This window comes from Drosophila erecta, unplaced genomic scaffold (assembly GCF_003286155.1).
Source record: "Drosophila erecta strain 14021-0224.00,06,07 unplaced genomic scaffold, DereRS2 tig00000279-arrow-arrow-pilon, whole genome shotgun sequence".
Taxonomy (NCBI): domain Eukaryota; kingdom Metazoa; phylum Arthropoda; class Insecta; order Diptera; family Drosophilidae; genus Drosophila; species Drosophila erecta.
In genome coordinates, this window is record NW_020825216.1 from 1,499,873 (window position 1) to 1,513,235 (window position 13,363).

A 13,363-nucleotide genomic window follows, 5' to 3' on the forward strand; every position below is an offset into this window, starting at 1 on the left:
CAACATTCATTTTTGGCCTAATATTTATGGGAATTGATTTAGTGATGACCTAACTAATGTTAATGGTTTAAGCTTTCAATTATGCAGCCAATAGGAATAGGTTAAATATTATTTTATTAATCTAGGTAGGCGTTTTACTTGCAATGTGGAAACACCACCACCTGAAAAGTTTTAGGGATTGTTGAAAAAGCCGGTGTTTGGACAAGTGTGTCCCTTGCATTTTTCCCAGAATTTCTTATGATTGTGCCAATGACCACAAATAACTGATAATGTATCGAAAAGTGTGATAACTTTTATGGCACAATTCCTCGGCAAAGAATAACCGCTGCTTTAATTAACCCTTGGGTTAAGAAAATGTTATGGTTCAGATGATTGTATATGGTAATCGGCAATTATTTTGTTTGTTTTTTCTTCTGTTTATGAAAAGGGTATTAAAATATCGATTTCCAATTTTTATTTGGAAATCCTCTTTTTTGGAGCTTTGTTTAGTTAATATGCTCTTGATTATCTTCTTTCTCTGCCCCACCCCCTCCGCAGCGACCCTTCTCTAACCCCTTTGTTGAGCTTTGTTGGAGGGAGAGAGATAGAAAGAAACAGAGGGAGAGAGCCAGAGAGGTGTGCGTGTCTGTGTGTGAGTAAGTTATTTAGTCGCTAAGCTGCCATTGTTTAGTTGATTTGCTTGCTGTTCTCGTTATTATTATGATTATTATTGATATAACCTCCAAAGTAATGGCATGTTTGAAGGGTTAAGCACAAAGAGCTCGAGTGTGGTGGAGGGCGGAGGGAGGGTGTGTGCCAATTGATCTAATCACTCACATATTTTCATACGCATATACACACGGTCTGCCAGCGATTTCATAATCTATTTGTTATTTATACAAAACAACGCAAAAAAGGTAAACTAAAAGTAGCAAAATGTGTAAAATGCGCATAACACAAAACCGGCAAAAAAAAAAAACGGTACAACAAAAAATACAAACAAAAACAGAAGCAGAGGCGAGGCAGAAATTGAAAAGCCAAACGAAGAAAAGAAAAAGAGAGGGAGGCAGCGCATTCAGCGTCGACGTCATTGTTCCAACTAGTTGCATTGCGCTGTTAAAAGTCAAATGTTAGCTGCAACTGTTAATGTGAGTGCAGAAGTTACTGTTACAGCTCCGATTGCTGTTACCAGTTTGATTTTCTTATTCAGCTGTATTATTTTGACTTTATACTTGTTTCAAAGTACAATATCAGTATCTTATGGACTGATGTATTGCATATTAGCCACAGATCTTATTTTAACTTTGGATTGGTAAATTCGGGTTTTCGAAGGGCCTGCATTCCTTTGGCTTGGTTTTCGTATATGCATTGCGTGCAGTTGTGTGTTGGTGCATTACAGAGGCTTCGCAATAATGCGGGCTTCTCTCTCCTTCTTGTCTCCTTCGCTTTTTCTCTCTTACATCCCGCTCTCTGCTCGGCTGGGTTTATTTCTGCAAATAGATTTCTAATTGAGAGGAATGACTGCCCTTCCCCTTTATCTTCTTCTTCTGCTCTGCCTGCTTTGTCTTTGTCTGGGCTTTACTAACAAAAAAAAAAAAACGAAAAAAATCTGACTGATAAGAATTTTACTCGCTTCTTATTCTTCCCTGTGCCTCCTCTTTCGCCGTGTTGTTGCATCTTGTTGCCACTTTGCAGCAAGGCAACAAAAGCAAATGGGCAATGGCGTCACGGTTTTTTTTTACTCTCATCTCTTTGCCGCTCGTTTTTTGTTGTTGCTGGTGCTGTTGCCTCCACTTGAAGTTATTTTTCATCTTTCTCTGTGTTCTACACACGCGTGTGTGTGTGTGTGTTGGTGTGGCAGAGATTTTTGTGCCTGCTTCTCTTTGTTCTGCAATCAAATTGCTTGTTCTTCCTTCTCCACCTCTCCTCTCTTGTTCTTCCTTTCTGATGACGATGATGATGTTGGCAGGCTGCGCTTATCGGACATTCGGAAAATGGACTCTCCTCCTCGTCTCTTCTTCTTATTTGTCTGAATGTCATATGTTGGCTTATAACCCTAAATGCAACTACTACGACAACAGCAAAAAGCAGAAGAATGACAAAAAGCACAGGAAAAAGAAGAAGAAGAAGCCATAGATGCCACCCCCGCCAAATAAAATATATATACCGAGTGATGCGGGAAAACCTACCACCTAAGCCTAAGGAAAAAAGCCTTTCGCTAAAAGCTTATTCACACCACCAATTCCAATCCCAAAAGAAAAGGAAAAAACACCCGCAGAAAAGGCCGAAACAGAAGTGGAGAATGAAGAAGCCACCACCAGCTAGAAGAGGAAGAAGAAGCGTGCACAGAAAAAAAATGCAGTTCAATATTTAATCTCCGAAAGAAAGCAGCATCCATATATACAAACGCTATCTGTATCCCTCAAACCAAATCCAATATAATACATTTCATTAAAAACCTGTAGGTAGTACTTTCCTCTACTGACTTATATTCATTTTTATTTACTTTGCGTTTAAATATTTTAAAATTGAATTAAAACGCTTGAAAAAATATGCTTTTAACTATACATTTTATCATCATTAATTCGATCACCATGCTGCATCAGTTTTTCTTGCCATGTCTGGGCAGCGAAAAGGCTAAAATGTTGCACACATCACTGAATGGGAATGAGAATTTCATGCTGCATGCAAAGTCACCACCACCGAACTGGATGTTAAATGAATGACGAGAGGCGTCCGTCCAAACACCACCAAACCCAAACGCGAATCTCCAGGTCACCAAATCCACTATCCACTATAGCCCTGGCAAGGAAAAAAAGTGGTCGCCGACCACAGAGAAACTGGCCAAATGATAAAAAAGTTGGAAAACCAGGAGAGTATCCATTGGAAGAGCTAACCCAACCCTATGAAACCACGTGGCTTGTGTCGAAAATGCCTAAACCTGATTTTAAGCATAATTTAAAAGCATTTCTACGTTTTAAATAGTTAAATAATAGTTAATTATTAAATTGGGAGAAATACCATATGGCCTTTCTTCATACGATCCCACATAGTTATCTAATTTTTGAGCATTTTCAAAGGCTGCTTCCTAAAACCTTTTAATTAAATACGCACCAACGCCGTAGCTAAAAACCCATTATAAAGTTATGTTCCTTTGTCTTTAGCAATATCAACCCTTTTTAACACGTGGTGGTGAAAGAAACCTGAACTGAACGCAACTGAACTGAACTGTTTCCATATAAACAAGAAACCGGATTTCAAGTCCAACCAACACAAATGTAACATAACACTGAAGTGCTAGTAACACAACCGAAAAGCTAATTATATAGATGCTCTCAGATTAAACAATGAGATTTCTATCAGAGGCAATGGTTCAAGTAGGTAATACCTATTAGCAAAAACTACGATATAATATGAAATGTGTACTGAGTGGCAGCGCGCATAGAGGAGAAATAATGTCGTATCAGAATAATGCAAACAGATTAGATGTTCCCATTCCTATCAGGCTGCACACCCGTGCCACCCGTCCCATCGTTTCATTCCCGATTAGTAGGGGCGCACTACCAAGGTGTGTGTGCTCTATGTGGTATGACATAAGACCAAGTTCCGCTCCCCACGCAACACCCCGTCATCTATATACCACATATGTCACCTTAGGGTTCTTCAGATAGAGCTACGTAATTGAATATGAAACGCAGCGCACACGCAAGCACCACCTATGATTTCGATGGCCCTGGGGCTTGTATTATCAACAGTTTTAATTTTAGTAGACGCCTGCTCTTCTTCCCTACTTTCATGATTCTACCTTTAACGCAAGAACCAATAGGTGGGGCATCCTAAGTGGGGAGTACGATAAAGTCGGGGCCTCTTTGCCCATGGCGACGTCATCAACTAGCGGCGCGTGTTTTTTACATTCAACTATCTAACTTGTCTAACTAAAACATGCATACATAGGAACTGTGCTTATTATATCACTTTATATTTGATGCGTGTACTTTGTTTCATTAGGTGAAATGACTTAGCTAATTGAAATTTGAATATTTCTTGTAATGTTTTTTTTTTTGTCACATGTTGAGTTTTGGCCTCTTGACGCGTGTTGAGTTGAGTTTCTTGGGCCAAGTGGTGGATTTTGGCCGCGTTTTTTTTTGGGGCTTGCCTTAGTGGCTCTCTCTATCTATCTGCCTCGGCTCTCTGCTTACATCCGTCTCGCTCTGGTGGCACTGCTTTTATGGTTTCAGTTACGAAAGGTTCTTAAATTCACGGCAAGCCGAAATGATCTTTGTTATCTGACATGTTTGATCAAACTTCACTGGGTTGGGTTTGCTTTGTCGTCATGGGTTAAGGGTGAAAACGAGGCAGTTTTCTTTGTTGCCTGTGCTGCGCAGTTCTTCGTTGCTTATTTTTATTTTTTTTCATTTTTATTTATTTTTTTACGTTGTTGATTAGGCGGCGAGCAGAGGAGATCTTGTTTGGAATATGGACAAGCGTGCTTTGTTCGCTCTGCTGCTTTGCTGCTTTCCTCATTGTTTGCCTCTTGCCGTCTCTTTCTGTATGTCTGTTTGTCTCTCTGTCTGTTTGTCTGCTCTCTGTTTGCCTGTGTTTGTTCGCCGTTCGCGCTCTCTCTCTGTCTCTCCTTGGAGATTAGGTTACACAAGACTTGCTCTGCTCCCCACTCCCCACTTCCTTGCTCTTCCCCGCGCCGACAACTTGGCCGGTTCAGTTGCCCACTTCAATCAAGTCTTCCGCACTTTTAAGGCCTTTTCCGAAGCAAAACTATTCAAAATTGATCATCGGCCTGCCAAATGTAGAACCTAAATGGATCAAAGCTAACCGAAACTGGGGAAAGAACAATAAAACATCAAAAATAAAGATTTCAGATTTGAAACCTATTACAATTTGAATTTTGGTTTTATTCTTCTCAGAAATAAATGCACAGATCTAGAAAAGTATTTTTATCTGCGCTAGCAATGGTTATTGATAATATACGCGAAATTACTTGTCTCCATAAATACTAATTCAATAATTTCGAAGATTGTAAAAAGGTTTACTCATTTTTTGGAATTTGAAATCGTGTTGTTATGCAGTCTTTTGGCAACGCTTTTCGGGCCCGGCCTAAACTCTACATCCTTTATACTTTGGTGGTGTGCGTGTGAAAACTCGTTTCGTTACTGGGAAAGTAACGCCACACAGATACAGATACGGATACAGATACAGATACGGATACAGATGCAGAGAGTCAGAGTCAGTCAACCACCATCACCACCACCGGCTCACATCACCTGCCTTCGCATTTCCTCTTGCTTCATCTCTGCTCCACCCTTTCACTTCCCTTTCCCTGCTGACCTGTTCCGCGCCCCCCTCCATCCTCTCCGTGCCCCCTTCACCTTTGGCCAATTTCCAAGCCCCACAAGTGCCGCCCCCTTTTTCCAAATGGCCCTTGGCTGCCATTTTGTACCCTTCGTTATTTGCTCAATCCCAGTCCCCACTACACGCCACCCCCCACATTTTGCCCCCCATTTGTTTATGGCCTCAGGCCTTAGCCTTGGCTTTGTTCGGCGCTAGATGGCGCCACGCCTCAATGCGTCTCCTTCGCCGTTCCTGCCCCTTGCTCTTGCTTGTGCTCTTGCTCTTGCTCTTCTGCCTGTTCATCAGCGTTTTTCAGCGTTGCTGCTAGCGCATTCAATAAATTTTCCCATCACTGCAGCTTGGCGTTTTTCCACCCACTGAATTATTAGAATAAACTGAAAATTCTCGGTGCAACAAAGTTGCCGGGCATTAAAAATAGAAAGCATCGCAGAATCGGGAGGATGTGTGCTTGTTCGTTTGCTAGTTCGTTCGCTTTTTGCTCTGCTTCGGTTCAGTTCGTTTCGGTTTAAATGGTGAATGAATGGGATGGTCTGGTCCCATACACTGCGAGAAAAGCGCAACCTAGATAGGTTTTAATTAACTTCAAAGGCTTATGACGCGAATCTTTCAGATTTAGATGACGTAGTAAATTTATGTTGCTGGTGAGAATATGCAGCCCATTAAGGAATCCTTAAAGTTTCAGCTTTAAAGATGCGATGGTTTCTTGTGGTGCATTTGATGGGTTGGTCTGGATTTTAGTGGGTGGGTGGTTGGCTTTGCTCTGCTGTTTTGGGTGGTTGGTCGCCGTCTTTTAAGTTTATTTAAGGTGCTGCGGTTGTGTGTATCTAATGCCTATGCCTAGTTGGGTGTGCACTTGTGTGTGTCTGTGTGTATCTGCAAGATACAAAATTAAATAGTGGCCAAATCTGAGCTAACGGCACGTTTGCATGTTTGCTGGCTGTACGGGGTGTTTGCGTTGTATATCTTGTATCTGGCAGATACTCGCCTTAATTGTGCCAAATTGCATGCAAGAAAAGAGAGAAGACCCACGAAATGCCCGAAACATATTCGCCGTCTATTTATGGCCCAGACCAATGACTCTTTCTTCCTGCTGTTTCTTCAGTGGTTGGCTGGGTGATGTGTCAATGCACCACCGTCAAGCCACAAGAAACAAGAAAACCACCAACCACCAAAGTGCCGAGGAAGTAACGAACGCATCAAAAAATCATTGTTTATGCCCATAAAATATGCAAATCGAGATTGCCGGTGATTAACCGAGAGGCCTTAAAATATCCCTTCTTCTTTGATTCTTTCACTCTTTCGGCTGTATTTAACACCTTTAGCTGCAGTTTCAGCGAAATTCGCAGCCATTAAAAGAGTGTTCAAAGTACAAATAGACAAAGAAACACGCATACAACAAAGAAGGTTAACTGAATATTTTAGGAACAAAAATGCAATGCAAGAAGGGCAAAAAAGCTGGGAAAATAGAAAAACAAGAAGTTCAAAAACTGTATCAGTGATTTTTTTTATAAATCAAGGGAATTCATGTTTATAAAGGTTTTACTTACTCAAATTATTCATTTTAAAAACTTAGTTTCTGTTTGGTAACGCGTTTACGATTGCTAATACGATAGTTCTCACAAAAAATTAGTCACTCAATTGGATTCGAAAGCAACTGATAAAATTCCAATTCCAATTAGGCACTAAGAATTGCTAGATGTTTTCGCTAATTATTTGCAGATTGATTTTCTTTGTCGACTTCCTCTATATTATGAACCCGTTTTCTCGCCTTCATAATGATTTCATTCAGCATTCGCTTGATTCTTTGATTCTGGTTTTCATTCACATGCATTTGCTCTCAAATGGAGGGGGAATCTAAATAAAATCATCATCAGCAGCTTCCTACACACACCGCGAAACACACTCATTCTAATTTTCAATTACCCACAAACCTCGTGCAAACTGTGAATTCGATGCACAGAAAACAAATCGTTCGATGCTTATGAAATTTCAGATGGATTAAAATTCTGGTAATAAGTTTCTTTAAAAGAAAATCCGGGTAGAAATGGGCGACAAATGTTTATCAAATCGATCTGAAAAAATATATAGCTGTATTTCTAAGTGCTCCATTTTCATTGTATATACGAAACGAACAAAAAGTTAGAAAACGAAAGGCTGCGCTCGCAGTCGGCGTCATCCAATTGCATTTGGTTTCAGTGCAAAACGATCGTTAAAAAAGCTGAGTGAAAAACAACAACTTACGGCATCAATAACGTCATCGGAGAGAAGTGTTTTCCCTCTCTCGCGACCGTCCGCCACCTCCCACCACCCACTTGCCGCCTCCGTCTGCCCCTTCCCCTTCTCCTCTTCCACCCCCTCCACTACGCTCCGTTTTTTTTTTTTTTTTTCCATCAACAGTTTTGCTCGGCCGGCCGGCAATTGTTCTCTTTGCGCTTTGTTGCCAAGCTTATGTGTGTGTGTGTTTTGTTTGCTTGTGTGCGCGCGCAGCCCCACACACAAGCACATAAGCAAAAAAAAAAGAAGCTGTTTTCGTTGCTGTTCTGTTATTGCAGTTGTTGCCATCGTTATTGTTGTTGCAGAGATCCAATGAATGCGTCTCCCCTTTCAAATACATTTATCTATCATACAGCTACAGTGATCTCTGGATTGGGTTCGAATCCGATCCATCCTAAACTTGCGTATTTTTTAATGTAAAATCATTCCAGGGTATCATTTGCACATTTAAATACTGTTCCTTTGGTTTATAATAGATTCTCTAGATCATAACAAACAAAGCATCCAATGCCTGTCCGGATTCTTTTCTCTAGAGCAACCCCTGTGATTTAAGCACCTCCAATGTTTGCCCTTTCGCAAATGTCTTCCGGTGAATTCCGCCGCATGTAGTATAGTTAGTTCACATGTAGCGTAGATAGAAACTTCTGAATCAATAGTTCGAAATTAGAAAAGCATTTGCTGATTTGTAAGCTTGTAGAAGACGATTGGGGAGTGGGCGGAAAAGGGGACGAAAGGGGACGCGCTGAATTTTCAATGTGCGGGGGCGTGATGTTATTTTTGCCTTAGCTGCTTTGCTGCTTTTTTGCTATTTTTAGTCGCTTGCTGTGATTTCTCATTGTTGTTTGTTGCCGCCGTCGATCCTCCTCTCCCCCGCATATTGCTGCCATCCCCCTTTGTCGCCGATTCCTTTGTTTAATTTGTCTTTGTGTTGTGGATGCTGCCTGCTGCCAGTAGTCCCTTCACCGCCCCCTGCTCTTCCAGCACTGCCACGCCCCCTTTGGCGCATGCAAATGCGATGTGTTGCCTCCACAAAGCTGCGATTCAGCTGTTGCCATCGATTTTTCAGGCCTCTCTCTCTCATAATAGCCCGCACTCCTGGTTTTCCCCGGCTGGCTCAACCCTTTACCATGGACTTTTCCTCACAGTCTTTGCTGTGCTCCAAACCAAATCGCTAAAAAGGGGCGTTTTGGGAGGAGGGTTGGTTTTATGCTGGTGAAACTGCAGCTGACAGCCTTGATGATGCCTCACCTCCCACCGGTGGGTGGATCACAGATAGATGCCACAGACCATTATGCGGGCATTTTAATCAACAAATACTTTGGAAGAGCCGAGAATTGTCCATCTTTATTAAGAACAATATTTAAACCCATATTCATATCTATATTGATGATTTAATTAACTCCTAACTAGTATCAAGTAATCCGTGTTTTGCCAAGCATTTACTCCATATACCCCAAATGGTATATCCTAAATGGAGCAAGGGTCTTACGTATTCGGGTCTAGAGCATATGGTCAGCACCAGCTTTGGTAGCAGGGGCGTTCCAGGCCCACATCCTGGCCCTTATGCCGCTTCCCGTGGTACCCGTGGTACCCTTGGTACCCTTGTGGTGTGATGGTGGTGCAGCTTTTCGTCCGGAAATTAATGAAACTCATCAGCAACAGCGGCGTTCGGTCGGCTGGTCGGTCGGTGGTTGCAACCCCAAGTTTCTTTGTGGGTGGTGGTTCGGTTCGGCTGAAGGAGGAAAAGCTTCGCTCAAGTGAAAGCTGGGCTGGAAATTTGTGTTTTTTGTTTCCCGTTTCCCGTTGCTCCTCCCATCCATGTATCACCCGCCGCCCTCTTTTGGCCAAAGTGGTGGCTGCTGTGGTTGCTGGTGTTGATGATGGTTCACCAGGCTGTGGCGGTCGCTTTTTTATGGCTATGTGGGTGTTCTCAATGTTTGCCTACTATATACACAGATAGATGAATATGTGCTTGTGCCCAACAGTAATCAAAGTTAGGATTAGTTGACTTTAAAGTGGCCTTAGGGGTAGCAATCGCTGCATTCAACCCCACAAAAAGAGCCCCAGTCGGTGGTGCAGGTCGAAAAAGGGGATAGGGATCTAAATGTTTTCGCTTCTCTGAGGTATCTATACCATAAAAAATATTAATACCAAAAGGGACGGGCTTTTAAGGCAATTATAGATAAATGTTTTAGTAAGGGTAGAATACTATTGTAGGTTCTCTTTACAAATATAAAGGGCAAAAGTTGATGCCCTTAATATATTGTTCAAGTTATTGGATTTGTATCTCCCCTTCTCTGGCACCTTTTTTAACACTACTGTAACCAATGGACCACCATTGCCGGTACATGTACTTTATATCTGTGGAAAAGTTGACTGTCCACTTTCAATCACATGTTGTTGCCAAAAACCCACCGAATAGTGTATATCTACAGCTGGAGCGGCAAAGAAACCTCTGAAATTCTATTAATTAACACGTTTCTATCTGCAGCTGTGCGGTCTGTATCTGTATCTGTTGCCACATGAGTACACACTAGACGTAGTCGAACAAATATGAGAAATACTTCCTCATATCTTCGGCAAATAATTCGTCAGCGTCGAAAATTATTCGGGCTCTCCGATTTCGCTGTTCAACTGATTCTTGTTAAACGCGTTTCTGCTTTTCCGCCGTGAAAACAAAGCCGTCGAGCAAATGAAATTCAATAAAATTTGAATGAGAAACTGATAACACATAAAAAATCTATCAGCAATGCCGAAAGAGAAGAAACAGTAAAATATATGAAATTGTATCTCTATTTAAAACTAGATTGGAGAACGAATCAAATTTATATCTATTCAACCTGGGCTGACATTTCCGTGTGAAAGGGAGGGCGGATTGAAATCGAAATCGAAATTGGAATTGAACTTGAAATGGAAATGGAAGCAAGTGACCAAGCAAGAATAAAGAATTCAGAATAGGTTATGCAATCGTTTAATGGTTGAGAGAGTTTCGGTTTCCGCTGGACTTCTTTTCCTAAAAAGGGTGGGAATAATGCCGGAATTTATGGGGGAGCAGCTCTTTGACCGCATAGATATCAACCCTCTGATACGATGATATGAATTATTCGTCTTGGTGGCTATCTTTTTGATATCTTTAGATATCATAAACGTATGAACGCTTGTACGTATGTATCCTTAAAAATGTGAGCCCTATAGTTTCTTTTGGCAATTCATCTTGGAGTTTTCGTTCAAGAGGCTTTTTTCTTGAATTTCTCTATTCTCCATTCCTTTTTGGTTAAAGTGGCGGTGGGTGGGTGGCCGTTGGGTGTGTGTACAGTTGCCCTTGACTCAACGATGGGGAGTCTGCCCATCAGTCAGTTAGTCAGTCAACACCACCCCCCGTTTACTTCGTTGGCCCCAAAAATGTTGACCAGACATTTAGGTTTCATTTTTTTGTTTAGATACACACACACACACACTAAGGTAGACTCTAATTCCTGTTCTTTTTGGCCACACGTTTTCCATTGGTTTTTTCCCAGCCTGGCGGAAAATCTCGTGCTCATTTTCAATGCTCGGTGCAGTTTTCAATGCGACGCTCTCTCGTTTTCTCTTGCTTCTTTCCACTGTGCCATGTGAGGTTTTCTTCTTCTTTTGCAACACCCGCTCTACTTTTCTGTACCCTTGCGAAGGGTATTTCAATAAGGTTTCTAGTTTTGCGACTCAGGAAGAGGATTATTTTTTCAAGAATAAAATATTAAACAATCATGACCTAAACATATGGCATAAACATAAATAAGTAAATATTAAAAAAAGGAGCATTTTTAATTTAAAAGTTATCGATATATAGTGGTCAATAGTTAGATAATGGGTAAAAATGGTTCGCCAGTAAGCTTCCTTTCAGTTTTTTTCGTTGATTTCTTGTTTAGGCTTTTACCCTTGTGCACTGACTACTAAACCATCATGTGTAAAGGAGCAAGTGAGAGGATGAAAAAGAGTGAGAGATATGGCCGGAGAGTCCTTGCGTCGCCTGTATGCGTGTGTGTGTGTGATGCTCTCTCTTCAATCCCTGAGCCTTCTTTTTCTTCCTTTTCCCATCCTCCTTTGAAGGAGGCACTAAACATGATAATTTACGCAGCATGCCCAATACAGACACATACACACCAACACACTAACATACAGCGTTTGCAATACAGCAAGGTGGTGGAATTTTATGACAACAAAGGGCAATTCACTTGGTTCCCGGTTTGAAATTACATAGCTGGAAAATGCCGAACTCCGAATGCCCCCACCAAAGACCTATTAAAGTATATATCCCTATATCCCGTGGAGGGGGGTCGGAGTTAAAGGAGAACAACGAGGGAAAAGATCGCGTGAAGAGCGTGGAGGTAGCATAGCATACCACACCATACCGTAGCACACCATTTACCCCTGATCTCTGCGGGTGTCACGCTTCCACCTTCTTATCGGCTACGCTTGGGTTACAATAGGGGTATTTCAGGTTTTTCAAGAGAGGAAGGAAGCAGCTAGCTAAAAATCTGCTCTTGTAAGTAGTACGCGATAAAATATATCCTTTGAACCATGCTGAAAAATGAAAACTAATTCGCAAAATATTTGTGAAACCTTTTCTGTAAGGAATCTATCGTAATCGGCAATGTGTATGCAAAGATTTTTGAAAACTGGAGATTGGGTGGTTCGTAGAATGTGCGATTTACGAAATTTCCAAATTTACCAAATTTCTGAATGAAAAACTGGTGATAAAATGTGAATATAACAGAATTTCCATAATAAGTGCTTGTTTTAATTGTTTTATCGTGTAGAGCGTTCAACTTTGAACACTGGTTGTACAGTTTGATGTCTGCATTTTCATCGTCTCAGTTTTCCAGCCTGTCTGTCTGGGTCAGGCCCCCCTCTGACCCGCACTCCCCCCTTTTCCAATCCGCCCAACCACCCAACAACCGAGCCAACTCGTTTGGCCTTCGCTGCTGTTGCCGTTTCTGTTGTTGTTGCTGTTGGCCATCGTCGCGTCATATTGCGTCGCTTTTGTCGTCGGCGTCATCTGCTGCCTATTGCGTAAAGGCGCATACACACACAGCCACACACAGACTGAAACATACACAGAAACGCCGAAGCACAGACACCCCCGCAGACAAAAAGCCTAAACAGAAACACACGAACACACACACACACTCTGCCAAACACAGCCACACCTCAGCACACACCTCACCACACACACACACACACCCCCTTTTCGAGGCTTTTATAAATCAAAAAAAAAGAAAACGGAAAAGACTGCTTAGTTAGCTGGGGAAAAAGTTAAATTTAATAGTATTTACTTTAATGTGCATAAACGGATAATATTAAATAAGAAGCAATCAATGCCCAATACATTTTATCGTACTTTCAACTAGTATTTGCAAACCATTAAATTTCAATATTTTTTTCTTGTTAAAACATATATAAACAAGTAAAAAGGCCCCTTTAATGGGATTTTGCCTCGCGGTGCTCTCTTCCTCTCTTATTACGTTACGTTACTTGCCGCTGTGGTGAGTTTCTCTTGCTCTGGCACCTGCAGCCGCTGCAACATGTTGCTGCTGTCCGAGGTGAAAAATCAGAGACACGTAACGGGTAGCTACGCTATGCCCCTTACGTTACGTAACGCTGCGGGCAATGTTGGTTAAATAATTGAAAATACACCTTTAACGAATTTACTAAATCTACGATAATATTACCTTCTTAATATCTATTATACTTCATGTTTCTTACT

The 13,363-nt window shown here is 41.5% G+C and overlaps 1 protein-coding gene across 1 annotated transcript in view; it reads left to right on the top strand.

Moving 5' to 3' along the window:
* LOC6551728 (midnolin homolog) overlaps positions 1-13,363 on the top strand; it is a 32,507-nt gene that overhangs the window by 1,382 nt on the left and 17,762 nt on the right. The gene's annotated exons all lie outside the window — the stretch shown is intronic.